General features: G+C 37.5%; 1 long non-coding RNA gene across 1 annotated transcript in view; it reads right to left on the minus strand.

Moving 5' to 3' along the window:
- The window catches only part of LOC131922773 (uncharacterized), a 103,582-nt gene that overhangs the window by 43,164 nt on the left and 46,024 nt on the right, over positions 1-14,394 (minus strand). The window contains exon 3 of the long non-coding RNA XR_009382380.1: positions 1,654-1,699. This is a non-coding gene — a long non-coding RNA (uncharacterized LOC131922773). The remainder of the gene's footprint in view (positions 1-1,653; positions 1,700-14,394) is intronic.

The raw sequence follows: 14,394 nt of genomic DNA on the forward strand, positions 1-14,394 counted from the left end.
ACAACATCAGCCTCCAGTTCCATCTCTAGAATAATCAAATTCCAGTTATAATTTAAAAGTTCATATCAATGCAGAATTTTAAATTTCTTAGAACTAAAGCCTAAAAGTAGTTTTTAATCAATAAACAACAAGGCTCATGTTTTTTTTTTCTTTTTTCAATATGTCAAAAAATTCAGCAATGGCACACAAAGATAAAAGCCAATAAGTGTAACCATCCAAATCTCAGTTTACAATACACTTATTACCAGATATCAAATGTTCTGTGAGAAATACAACAAACAGCACATATAAAGTGTGACTGGTATCATGAGAGCTTGGCCATTCATTAGACAACAATACAATACTTCTGCACAAAGACACCTGTAGACTAGACCTGCATGCAATGGCTAGCAACAGAATGCTCTGAGCTCTGCACCTGCACCCAGACTGCTTCAGCATGGCTGGCACATGGTGATCTCCCATCAACCCCTCAGATGGCCTTGCCAGGAGCTGCATATGCTTTTTTGGGATCAACTCTTCTATCATTCATTCAGAGCACTGAAAGAAACTGTATTTCCACAAGGGCTTATGGAGTCATTTTACAGTACCCCCAACCTCTATTTGTTTGTTTATCTGTTTGCTTTAATTTGATCCTCATTTTATCTCAACGAGCTGCCAAGAATGATGTCACCACATGTACTTTACATACTGAGAAGCATCATCTTGCAGGCCATGGTTTGGTGGCCACAAATCTTGGCAAATGAATAAACTTCTCCCCAAAAATATAACAAAGCTAAGAAATCATTAACCCAGCTCTATATAAACACAGTCTACCTTCTCACTTTTATGGGAACACTCTGACCCCTGGTGCACTGTTAACTTTTATGTTATTGATGTTATTGTTTCAGTTTTCTCCAAGGTCTCTGATCTGTACTTTTCTGCTCTTTTAGACATGAAGCAGTCTGTTCTGAATTAGAGAAGAGGTTCTAGAATGTGGGAGTGGGGGTTGACCTACATCTGAGCAATCTGCATATGATTCACCACAATTAACCAATTTGCTTTGAAATAGCTACAATTAAGTTATTATCAGAGAAGTATTTACTAGACTAGAAACTCTAAATTTATCTTCATGTACGCCCTAACCAAGGGAAGGGCTGTATTTTCAGTGCTTTTAAGCAAAGTAAATACTGAGGAAAATCCTTCCAAATTTACATTTATGTTGTTAAATTATTCACAACTAGCTTTTGTGTGTTGTATGTCTGCATCATTTCCTTAAAATGTTTAGGTATAGAATAGCAAGAAAAATATAAAATTATTGTGCGTAAGAGCTACTCAATATCTCTGTCTATCTGTCTGTCTGTCTGTCTGTTTGTGAAGGTTCCTGATACATGGAGATTATATATAGTATGCCAAGGTACTATAAAATCATGGAGAATGTAATAAAAGAAATGTCTACATATATAAAGCAAAATGATGTCTTCTGTAAAGCAAACAAATACAATAGAAAAATACTCAAACTGACAACACTGATTGTGATTAATTCAAATTTAGCAATTAAGTAGAGAAAATACACACCACTGACAATAGGCAGTATCAATTCTATTGATATTTAATTATGATGGTCTATTTTAAAACAACTAAAACAAATTTATAAAGAAAATATTTTTTTCCTACCTTTTATAGTTGAGTAAATTCTTTCTGAGTGACTATTAAGGGTAACCTGGGGAAGAAATGGAAAATAGATGACATGGAGGGAAATGTAAGGGTTAGATAGCTTTAAAGTCATTATCAACATTTAATATTAGTAACATATAAGCTGGGTAACCACACACTGCCTCAAGGCATCCTCTATTCCCACTTCATGTGTTCACAAGGCTGATAACACTGTCACTGATAACACACACACACACACACACACACACACACACACACACACACACGGTGCATATATGTTGGCAAAACACTCATATATACAAAATAAAAGAAATTTAAAAAATTAAACTAAATACCTACAGACATATCTAACATCTTGCATTACTAAAAATATAAGTGCTAAGAAAGCAGCTATTTTTTTTTAATTTTTATTTTTATTTTGCAATACAATTCAGTTCTACATATCAGCCACGGATTCCCTTGTTCTCCCCCCTCCCGCCCCTCTCACCTTCCCCCCAGCCCACCTCCCATTCCCACCTCCTCCAGGGCAAAGCCTCCCCCAAGGACTGAGATCAACCTGGTAGATTCAGTCCAGGTAGGTCCAGTCCCCTCCTCCCAGGCTGAGCCAAGTGATCCTGCATAGGCCCCAGGTTTCAAACAGCCAACTCATGCAATGAGCACAGGACCCGGTCCCACTGCCTGGATGCCTCCCAGACAGATCAAGCCAATCAACTGTCTCACCCATTCAGAGGGCCTGATCCAGTTGGGGACCCCTCAGCCATTGTTTCATAGTTCATGTGTTTCCATTTGTTTGGCTATTTGTCCCTGTGCTTTATCCAACCTTGGTCTCAACAATTCTCATTCATATAAACCCTCCTCATTCTCGCTAATTGGACTCCCAGAGCTCCACCTGGGGCCTAGCCATGGATCTCTGCATCCAGATCCCTCAGTAGTTGGATGGGGTTTCTAGCACGACTATTAGGGTGTTTGGCCATCCCATCACCAGAGTAGGTCAGTTCGGGCTGTATCTCGACCATTGCCAGCAGTCTATTGTGGGGGTATCTTTGTGGATTTCTGTGGGCCTCTCCAGCACTTTGCTTCTTCCTATTCTCATGTGGTCTTCATTTACCATGGTCTCCTATTCCTTGTTCTCCCTCTCTGTAATTCTTTAGATATGATAAAACTTCTGCCCAGGGTGACACACATCCTGCATTTCTGAGGCTGCATAGAGATACTATCTAGCATAGGGACTGCCACCAGGAAACATCTTGTGTCTTTCATGAAGACAGGTACTGGTAGACTAGAGGGTAATTGAAAACTCAGCTGTTGACAGATAATCAAAGCAGTCTCTTTGCTAGATCATGGCAGGACTCAGGGTAGCCTTTTAATTTCCTGGTTTCATAATCATTCCACAGCACTGAGTCATAAATTCCTTGTACCTCCTAAGACTGACGAGAAGCGGAGGGAGTGGAATCATGAATTCTGCTCCCAAGAACATTATATTTTAGACCCAAATTGGGGATCTGAGTCAGTCGTGTTTACTTAGCACCGGATTCCTTAAAAATCTTCTCCATTATGAGGAGATATACCAATGGATTAGCAGTCAGAATTTCAGTCATAAACTTCTTAGACACCAATCAGAGAAAGCCAGAGAAAGAGCAAGTGTGGAAAACGTGCCCAAAGCTGGCACAACTAGTTAACGACACCACTAGCTGGATGTGCAAGAAACTCTACAGAAATCCTCGATATGAAATGTGTTTCCTGGGCTAACGTTAAATAAACCAACAAAATGTAGTGTTTTTCTCTTTAATGTGTTCTTCATTCTAAATTGACATGGAGATTGAAGGCAATATTGGAGGGACATCTTGGCTCTCTGGCTCACGTTTACCCACCAATACAAATACATAAACATCTGTGAAACATAAATGATAACACGATTTTACTAACAATTCACAATTTTTTTATCACCATAAAACACTCCTGAAATAATTCTTGGACCAGTTTGTTTTCCTAAGAAACACCATGTTCTTAGTGTGATCAGACAAACAGTAGTGCATGTGCAGACATTCTCCTCTCCAAACTATTTAGACCTAGAATTGTAAGAGACTGAGAACAGAGTACATAGCAAGCCATGCCTGTGAGAAGGTGTTTTCTGCTGCAATTCCAGAAACTTTTTGTGTGGGCCACATAGGAAACTCACAGTATCAATGGCATGCATCCCCCTTTCTAATTCATGTTTCTTTTACAAAATGCCCAAAGATGAACTTGCTAAGTTTAGAAAGTCATATGAGATATAAGAAAAGACATTCAATAAAATATTTAATGAGACATTTAAATAACTTAACAGTTAGAAATATATGCAATTGAAGAGGCTAATGTCTCTAATAATACAGAGCACTGCTTAATAGTAAGATAAATTTGCCAGATTATGTTATGGCATTTTTTCATTTCTATTCTTGAGTCATTAAGAAAGAATGTTGGCACACATTTATATGGTAAGGTTTAAATAACCAAATCCAACCATTTTTAAGTGAAATAAAGCCACACAAGGAATCACAAAGGAATGTTTTCTGAAACACCAGTAACAGATAATGTATAAAATGTATCTACATCATTAGTTTAAGACATATGATCTCAGAACTTACATTTTTCAGATATAAAAACTTATGAACATGCTTGTTTATATACTCTTGTGCATAGGATTATGTTTATACTACCAAATATACTTAACCCTGGAATAGATCCTTCTAATATATTACTCAGTTTATATTCTCAAGTATTTTTGACTCTAGAGAAGTGTCCTACTTTTTCTTATGTCCAAAATGGAGGTCAGGAGGGATAAACACATCTGTGGCTTTCAAAGTGGGATGCTTGTTGTGAATGACTAGACCATCTTAATGAGCATCCTCTGGCTTGGGGTACCACAATTACATACATTAGTTAACATTAATAAATTCTGTTTCCTATTTCATGGATTTTATGACAAAATTTTCTTTAATATGGTATGGAAGAATCTGCAGAGCTAAGGGAAGGTGAAGAGGAGACAAGTCATTTGATATTTTAAAACATAAATTACTTAAAGACTCTGTTCACCTCTCTTGTCTTCTGGCGAAGAAAACGTTTATTGAGCTTCTATAAAAAACATATTAAGCACTTTACAAAGAGAATTTAGGCTACCACTCAATGTATTCTAGATCCCAGTTCTTTTATCAGTACAAGTCACAAGATTCTGTTCTACTGAAGCAGGCTATTAACAGCATTCGAAAGAACAAGGGTAGACTTACGCTTTCTTCCCCAAAGTATGTCTGGACAAGTAGCTTTGCATTGTCTGCCCTCTGCACCGCTGAGAGAAGCTAGTTCTTTATAATGACATCCAGGGAATGATGATTAATATGTTTATGAAAATCCATATGTTAAAACTAGCTTCACCTACAAACTGACTTAGGAACGTTGACTGTTTTGGTAAGATCTTTGACTTTACAGGTAGATATGAGTTAAAACATACCTTAGCACATTTTATATAAAGTGTAATTCTATTATTACAGCTTGTGTTCTTTTCATGGTCTGCAAGCCTTGGTTTTTATATTGTAGAAATGATATTGAAAACCTTTCCATCAATAGAGTTTTAAGATTTATCTTCCCAGCCTTCTTTAGGATTCAAATCAAGTGGTAACTGCTCCAGGATATGCTTCATTTAAAATCTATTTTCTCTATGTAATCAACAAAGAAGAATGCATACAAGTTATTTTCCATTATTAACCAAGTGGACTATTCTTTATGAGACATATGTATATACATATACATATGTCTATGTATATGTATGTCATAACCCCTTTGCACAATCCATTTCCATTTCTATGATTTGAATCCATCACTGTGAATCCAAGTTCTGGATGAGGTTAGGGTTATTGTTAATCTCTTAACTAGGCATCTGCAATTACATCGGGATGCTGTGATTTACATGATGGGATACAGCTTAATGCCAACGGAAGGTGTATGGGCAGAGTTTTGACAGTATCACCACGTAACCATTTCCACTTCTCTTCCTAACAATAGCAGCATGATTTAGATCATTATTAGGGCATGTGACCTTTCAAAAGCTGCAGCTTCTTGCTTGGTGATGAAATAGTTAGGAAATACAGCTGCTCCAACAGTAACTTCATGTCCAAGGAATTTGATAAGGCCTTTTCCCCACAAAAGCTCTATTGGAGCAAGTGAGATGACTGGCTTTCTGCTGTGCAGATGGATCTTAATTGATCACATTTTTTCCCCAAGTGACGGCTGGAACATGGCCAATAAGATGGTTTTGGAAGTGTTCTTAAACAACTTGTAGAGGCCACCTGACTTCTTGTCAGCTGATCTGAGACTAGAAATGACAGCATCCCAAGGACACATTGTCAGATTGTCATGTTCAATACCTTTTTGGAACAAAAATCTCCATGCAAGTAAAATATGCTGCGTTTTAACACCACAGATACCTACGAAGTATAATGCATAACTTTGACGACTTTATATACTACAAAGTAAGTATAATATAATTTGCTAAAATCACATGTACATATACTCTTTTGTAATATACATGTATATTGAGTGAAATTAATGGAATACATAAGAATTCATCACTAAAATGTGTCCCATCTTTTATTTTGGAAAATACAAAATGATAATGTTTATTTAGAAAATTATATTCAAAATAAGAATTTCTTGCTCTTAATGGAGTTTATATAGTAATAAATGTAATAAAAAATAAATAAATCTCTAAGATATAGTACTAAGTCTATAAAAGAAGGCAAGTAAACAAAAACATGAAATTAGGTTATGCTTTAAGATAAAATGGGAACATCATAGTGTTTTCTGCTCCATCTTTACCCTTTTACCAGCTTGCAGTCAAAGAGGATTGTACCCCAAAACTCCTATGAGTAGTTATGGTTACCTCTGTAAGGGGAATGAGGGACTAGGAGTTAGATACCACAGCAATTAAATAAAAATGTGTGGAATCAAATCAATAATCTATGAATAGTTTTGACACTATCCCAACTTAATTACATATATTATATTAACTAATAACTATTTGTGATAGCTAATCTTGGTTGTCAACTTGACCACATCTGGAATTAACTGGAACCCAAACTGCTGAGCACTCCTGGGAAGGATTGTCTTAATCAGATTATTTGGAGCAGAAACATCTACCCTCTTATATTTTTGGTTGTGAGCCTAGCCTTTAACAACTGAGCCATCTCTCCAGCCCAAAATGACCCCAGCTTAGACTACTAGCAATCATGGAGAAGGTACCTGAACTGGCTTACCCCAGTAATCAGAGGGGGGAATACCCTGTCATCATTAGAGCCTTTCTCGAGTAACTGATGGAAGCAAATGCAGAGATCCACAGCCAAACACCAGGCTGAGTTCCAGGAGTCCAGTCAGAGAGAGAAGAGGGATTCTATGAGCAAGGTCATCAAGATCATGATGGGGAAACCTACAGAGACAACCAAACCAAACTAGTGGGAACTCATGAAATTTAGATCAACAGCTGTGGAGCCTGTGTGGGACTTGACTAGGCCCTCTGAATAACAAGACAAGGCTGTGCAAAGGTGTCCCATCGCCTTGAGGCAAAGGGGGGTGGGCTTGGAGTTGCCTCTACTAAATGTATCTACCCATGAGAGACCTTAGCTTCTTGTAGGAGGGAATGGGGAGTGGGTTGGGAGGGGAAGGCTGGAGGGGCGGGAAGAGGGAAGAGGGGGATCTTTGATTGGTATGTAAAATGAATAAATTTTTTTGAGCCTCCATGGGACTGCACTAGACCTTCTGAATACGTGAGACAGTTTTGTTTTGTTTTGTTTTGTTTTGTTTTTTGTTTTTTTGTTTTTTGTTTTTTGTTTTTCGAGACAGGGTTTCTCTGTGTAGCTTTGCGCCTTTCCTGGAACTCGCTTTGGAGACCAGGCTGGCCTCGAACTCACAGAGATCCACCTGGCTCTGCCTCCCGAGTGCTGGGATTAAAGGCGTGCGCCACCACCGCCCGGCGTGAGACAGTTTTGTAGCTTGATCTGTTTGAGGGGCCCCCAGGCAGTAGGATCAGGAGCCATCCCTAGTGCATGAGCAGGCTTTTTGGAGCCCATTACCTATGGTGGGACACCTTAAGCAGCCTTGATGCAGGGGGAGGAGCTTGGATCTGCCTCTCCTTAATGTACTTGGCTTTGCTGACTCCCCATGGAAGGGCTTACCTGCCTGTAGGAGGGAATGGGGGGGTGGGTTGGGGGAGGAAAAAGGCTGGAGGGGTGGGAGGAGGAAAGAGGGGGATCTGTGATTGGTATGTAAAATGAATAAAAAATTTCTTAAAAAAAAAAAAGAAAAAGAAAAGAAACATCTACCCTTAGTCTGGGTAACACTCCTTATGGTAGCCCAGAGAGAAGGCCATGAAGGAAGGAAGCTTTGCTTTTTGCCCTCTTGACCTCATGCTCACTAGCAAGTTTGTATGTCCTGTTGCTGCAATTGGTTAAATTGCAACTTCGTCAGGATTCCAACACAGACTGAAAACCAGCAGCCGTCCAAGAGTCCTCCAGGACTCCAGCACCACTCTCAACATTACGTGAATCTTTCTGTCACAGGACAACCACTGTTGGCCACATCCCGTAAGGCAGTCTAATCCGTTTTTATCTATCTATCTGTCTATCTGTCTATCTTCTATCATCTATCCATCTATATACATGTATCTATGTATATGTGTGTATATTCTTTCTGTTTTCTTCCTTCAGAAAACTCTTACTAATATGCTATATTTCTAATCAATAGACTTAAAAACCACAGTGTAAACATTATCACACAGACTGCCATGAGGAAGGACAATTTTTTTTGGGGGGGGGTCCCTGTCCTTGAGGAACACAGCTTCCCTTAATGATCCTCAGAGATTCTCTCCACCATGATATCAAGTTTTTCAATGATTAACAACTAACATATAATTTCCAAACTTCATGTTTCTGCTCCCTGGTAAAGTGCCTCAAGGCATATTCTTTAACTACTTATCAGCACTCACGTTCTGAAATGCCTACCGCTCAGAGCACCGAGGGAGAGTTGTTAGACAGTTACTACGTGTCTTCATCTAGCTGGTAGTGAAAAAGTAGGTGTAGTCTTAAGTTTCACCAGAGTCCCTCTTTGCTTTCTTTCCTGCGATACTGCCTTAAATGTGGATTCAAAAAGTAAGGCACTGACTTAAAGTCTGTATAAAATGATCTCTCTTGGAGACTTGAGTCCTACTCCCAGTGACAGCAAGTGTAGTACTTATAAAATCATTTTTACTTGAATTGTGTATTTTTGTTTTGTTTTGTTTTTATTAATTTTTAAGATTAGCATATAAAGTACTGGGCACCATGACGTCATCTTATTGCACTTTGTCTGTGTTGACCTACCTCTGCAGTTCCTCCTTCTCCCATCGTTCTGACCCCTTTAGCGCGTGCCCTTCATTCCTCCAATAGCCTCCTGTCTGTGTTCATGTTATATGCACTCCATTACCCTCTCTCCACTTTACATAAGACATCTTTGACTCTTCTCAGGTCAGCTCCTTGTTAGCTTCATGACTTAAACACACATCCACATGCATACATACACGCAAATAAAACTTGGGATTTTGGGTCTGCATCTGTGATAAAACATGTGGTGTTTGTCTCTCTGAATTTCAGTTGTTTCACTTAAGAATTTCCAGTTCTATCCACTTTCTGGAAAATATCATGACTTCATTTTTTTATGGCTGAGTAAAATTCCTTTGTGTACATTAACCACATTTTTTTTCTATTCTTTCTTCAGTGGTAGACATCTTGGGAGTTTCCTTTCCATAGCTATTCTGAATAATACAGCAATAAACATAGATTCACATCTTCATCAGTTCCTGTGTTATATATCTAGGAGGGGGTAGTTGTGTCATAAATCTGTCAAACTTCCAATGTACAGAAAGACAAAACAAGCTTCATTCAAGTACACAGCCTAGATTTAATAATCATTCACAATTTGCTATATAGGTTTCAGTGACTTCATTCTTAAACACTAAATGTAGCCACTATTCTTATTTCATTCAAGACATTTTCAAAGAAGTACCACTTCCATTCATTGTGAAATGGCTTCCTTTGCTGTGGATATCGCTCTATATAAATAAAGCACTGATTGGCCAGTGACCAGGCAGGAAGTATAGGCCGGACAAGGAGAGAGGAGAATTGAGGAAGGAGGAAGGAAAGGGAGACCCCGGCTGGAGCCACCACTAAGACAAGGAAGATGTAAAGTACCGGTAAGCCACAAGCCACGTGGCAAAGTAAAGATTAATAGAAATGGGCTGAATATAAGAGTAAGAGCTAGACAACGATAGGCCTGAGCTAATGGCCAAGCAGTTTAAATAATGTAAGAGTCTGTGTGTTTATTTTATAAGTGGGTTCTGGGACTGGTGGGACTTGGAGGTGGGAGCTGGAGAAAAACTCTCCAGCTACATTCCTTCACAAGTCTTTTGCTTGTCTTAGTCTCTTTTATTATCTTTCACAGAATGAATTATTTTCTAACATGTAATGTATTCATTCATTAAATTGTTTATCATTTGCCTTCTGAGAATTTAAAACGCGTGGTGAGTAGGCAGCCAAGTTTCATCTGTTGTGTTTCATTTTTGCCTCCATGCTAGCCAAATGTCAACAACAATCTGAAGACACTGTGTCTGTTTTCAATACATAGTTTTTACCTTACCTAAGAAAATGTGTACCCACATCAAAGCTACCTTATAGCTCTCCGGCCTCTCTTTCTGCCTAGTTGACATCTGTCCATTCTTCAAATTTCAACTGAAGTGGTCCTTCTTCAGATAACCTTTTTTCCTAATATTATTTCCTAATAATAATACTAACATTATATATTGCATACTATTGCTCAGCTATTGTAATGATTACTAGTTTACTCTTGTTTATGTGGACATTGAAGAACCCACATCTCTCAATCAAGACAGTAATGGGAAATGAAATGATGATATAGTCCCATCTCCAAGGTCTTAAGAATGATGCGATCTAGTAATCTAGAATAATTCACCTGTAGAACTAACCTAAGGTTACCTCTCTGTGGGCTGACTTCCTGTCTTTCTTTCAGGACAAATAGACATCTTATGAGTATGCAAGCTAGCTCTATGCATGAGGAATAAGAACATAGATGGTGAAGGGCTATACCCAAAACAATCACCACCTGAATCTGCACTCTCACATTGCATGGATGGTGCTGTGATTGAATATGATCAAAGTGGCATCACACTGGATGTGCAGTCCTGACATAACTCAATGATCCTTTCATGTCTGGGGAGGTTGAAAACACTTGGACAAGACCATAGACCTTGATCCCTATTCTTTCTGATTAGGTTGAATCTGCCTCTCTTCAGAACCACAACTGGCATGCAGATGTGAAGATTACTTTGATGTCAAGCATGTGGGAACAAGTAGATAATTTGATAATAGTAGATAACAGTTGATATACCAGACAAATTTAATTGGGTCAGAGGCCAAATGGTGGCCAGACTATGCAGGAAGATGAAGGAATACTATGTCTAATTCAGGGTCCCAGGCTTTTGAGAAAGGAAGAAATGGTAGGAGTGGTATCCTTTTGGAGTTGATCTGGAAGTGATCAGACAGAGAACAAAGTATGACTTGAGGTCTCAACGCCCCCATAGGTTTTGGCACCAGAGACTATGTGAGTTTGCATTTGTATTTGAGATCATTAATGTATGGCTCTGTCTCCTATATCATCCCCAATGTAAATAATCATACCTTATAAATGTATCATTGTAAACATTAGCAAAATTATTTGAAGAACATATAAATACACAAACATAACCATGCTGATATACATAATATAAAATATTGAAATGTATTTTTAAAATTTGTAGCTTAAGAACCTACATGAACAAGGATGGGTCAGTTTTGTGTTCACCTGTTTTTTTTTTCTTGAACTATAACATAATTTAAAGGAGGTGATTACTATCTATATTTGCATGCATGATGGTTGTCTTAGTTAACTTCTCTATTGCTATGATAAAACACTATGACCGAGGCAACTTAGAAAACTTTTAATTGAGCTTTCAGTCCCAGAGGGTTAGAATCCACGGTAGTGGGGTGGAGGCACAGTGGCAGAAACAGCTGAGAATTCACATCTCTAATCTCAAGCAGGATGCAAAAGGCACTTTAGGAATACCAGTGTTCTTCTGAAACCTCAAAGCTAACTCCCAGTTAACACATATCTTCCACAAAGACCACACCTCTTAATTCTCAAGCAGTTCCACTAATGGCACCAAATATTCAAATATCTGAGACTTATGGGGGAATAACCCATTTAAACCACCACAATGATGCAATCTTACTATTCCCAGACATTATTCATATCACTAGATAGGATTTCTTTCTTCACTTTCAACCTACAAGTGAAGTTGGCTTTCCTGGCTAACAAAAAACAAGTTAATGGGCTACGTTATTTCCATTTGCAGTTGTTTGCTCTCTTTATTTTCTCCACTATACTTTTGGAGGGCTTTCCATTCCAGAGTTGGTCTTTGTAAATTAAATGCTGTTTCATTTTTAAAGACAAATTAATTTTAACATATTACAAATAGAGAATTATTATCTTCAGACACCAAAGGGGAAATGGCTCTGTTACTTACTGAACTTTCATGGAATAAAGCTCAAACATTTCAGATTATTTTCCAGTGGTTTCCAAAGAGGGTCTGTGAAAATATATGAGCTCCTGTTCCTGGAAGAACCTGCTCACAATCTTGTATGATTAAGACAAAATGCACATCATTTGTACTTAGTGAATTTATTCAAGGAGTTCATCGTTTATCTGTATCCCTTCTATTGGTTATAAACACATACACACACACACACACACACACACACGCACACACGCACACACACATACACCACCACATACATAAACACATTCACTCACACATATACACATACATAAATATACCTCTCCACCAGCAATTGAATCTCAGGCAATATAGAAGTCCCTGAAGTTTCAGAGAAGCATAGAACTGATTCTACTTTGTTTTACAAAAGAAAAGCACAATGAAATCTCAGAGAAGGACCCTAAAGACAAATTGGCATATAAAACTGTATTGGCAAGTTTCTCCAGAATGAATAGCATTCTTATATCTACTTCTGCATCTCAAAACGAAGCCCTCATATTATGAGTAACAACAGCAGAAAAGGAATAGGAACTGTTATAAACTATCTTGATATTTTTATTAGATATTTATCAGCCATGTGAAAGCAAAGCATGTGTCTGTGCAAATTTACTCACATTGAAAAAATACAAGTGAGCCTTACTTTTAAAAATGTGTATAGGTACAAACAGTATTAAATGTTTCTTCGAATTGTGATATGTGACAATAAATTCATGACTAAGGAAACTAGAAGTTAGATACTTTGAAGCACTTTCTGAAAGAAAAATGTTTCTTTTACATAAGGTAACTTGATCATTACTATTCAAATGTATAATTTTTTTCAGATAATATATTCAATGTTTTGATGATTTTGTATGAGAACCTAAATCTCAATTCCCACAGCAACTTAGCTATGCCTATTAACTACATGGACTCAGGGTAGATTGTAATGAGCTGAGAGTAAATATCAGGAGTATGTGAACTTTGCTTTAAGAAAAAACAAACAACTCCCTTTCATGCACCAATTTTCCATATGCAGAAGTACTTCCAGAATAATTTTACTTATATTATACAGTGATTGGCTGTGTGCCCATAATTGTAGTACTCTCTCCTCTATGCACACAATATTGAACCTGTGTTTTAAGGCTCCTATTAGTGGGTTAGGCAAATACAACTTGAAAAGTGATAGCTGAGTCTAGATACAATCAGAGTAAGGTAACTGGTGGATGGTAATATGAACAGATTATTCCAAGGACAGCCCAGTACAACCTGCACAGAGTATGATCCCACACACAGTCGGTGAGGCCTCTGACTCCAATTCACAATTAAGGCAGTTCGCAGAGATCTGCCCACTGGCAAATTTGGTCTAGGGAATTCCTCATTTGAGGCTCTCCTCCCAGGCAATGTCTAGGTTGTGTCTAAGTTGTGTCAATTTGACAGCCAAAGCTAACCAGGAAACCATACATACCCTCTGGCCTTAACAACTATGAGTTCTGGGTGTAATGTTAATATAAGGGACAGCTACAGTATTATGTATTAGTATATTAGAATACATCAGTGTATATAGGTTTGGAAATTTTTTTATGAATACATGCAGGATTAATTTTCCCTGTGTATATGTAAAAACAAAGTTCCTTTGAAGATAAGCTATTTTATATTATCTTAAATATATGAACAGATGAAATATATATACACCATATTATCTATGAGCTTCAAGATGCCTTGAGTCTAGTGAATTAAACACTCACTATGCAGACACTCTATAACTCTATTATTTGTATTGCTTACTTATAATTATTGTTTCTTTTTTAATTTTTTCTTTAGAAAATAACTATCTAAATATTTCTGTCTTAAAGACACATGTATGTTATATTAATTTGTACCACTTAAAAAAGAATATTTTGAGATATTTTGCATTAGACATTAAAAGTACCTTACCTAATAATAAAGCCTTTTCAAAATGTTACTTAAACATGGGAAATATATTTAAGGATTTTGTTTTCATATATACATATACATATACATGTTGTAGATCATGGATAAACAATTGAAGACAGTTAAGTCTAGTTAAGTTAGTCTATGTCCAAAACTTGCTTGGC

This window comes from Peromyscus eremicus, chromosome 12 (assembly GCF_949786415.1).
Source record: "Peromyscus eremicus chromosome 12, PerEre_H2_v1, whole genome shotgun sequence".
Taxonomy (NCBI): domain Eukaryota; kingdom Metazoa; phylum Chordata; class Mammalia; order Rodentia; family Cricetidae; genus Peromyscus; species Peromyscus eremicus.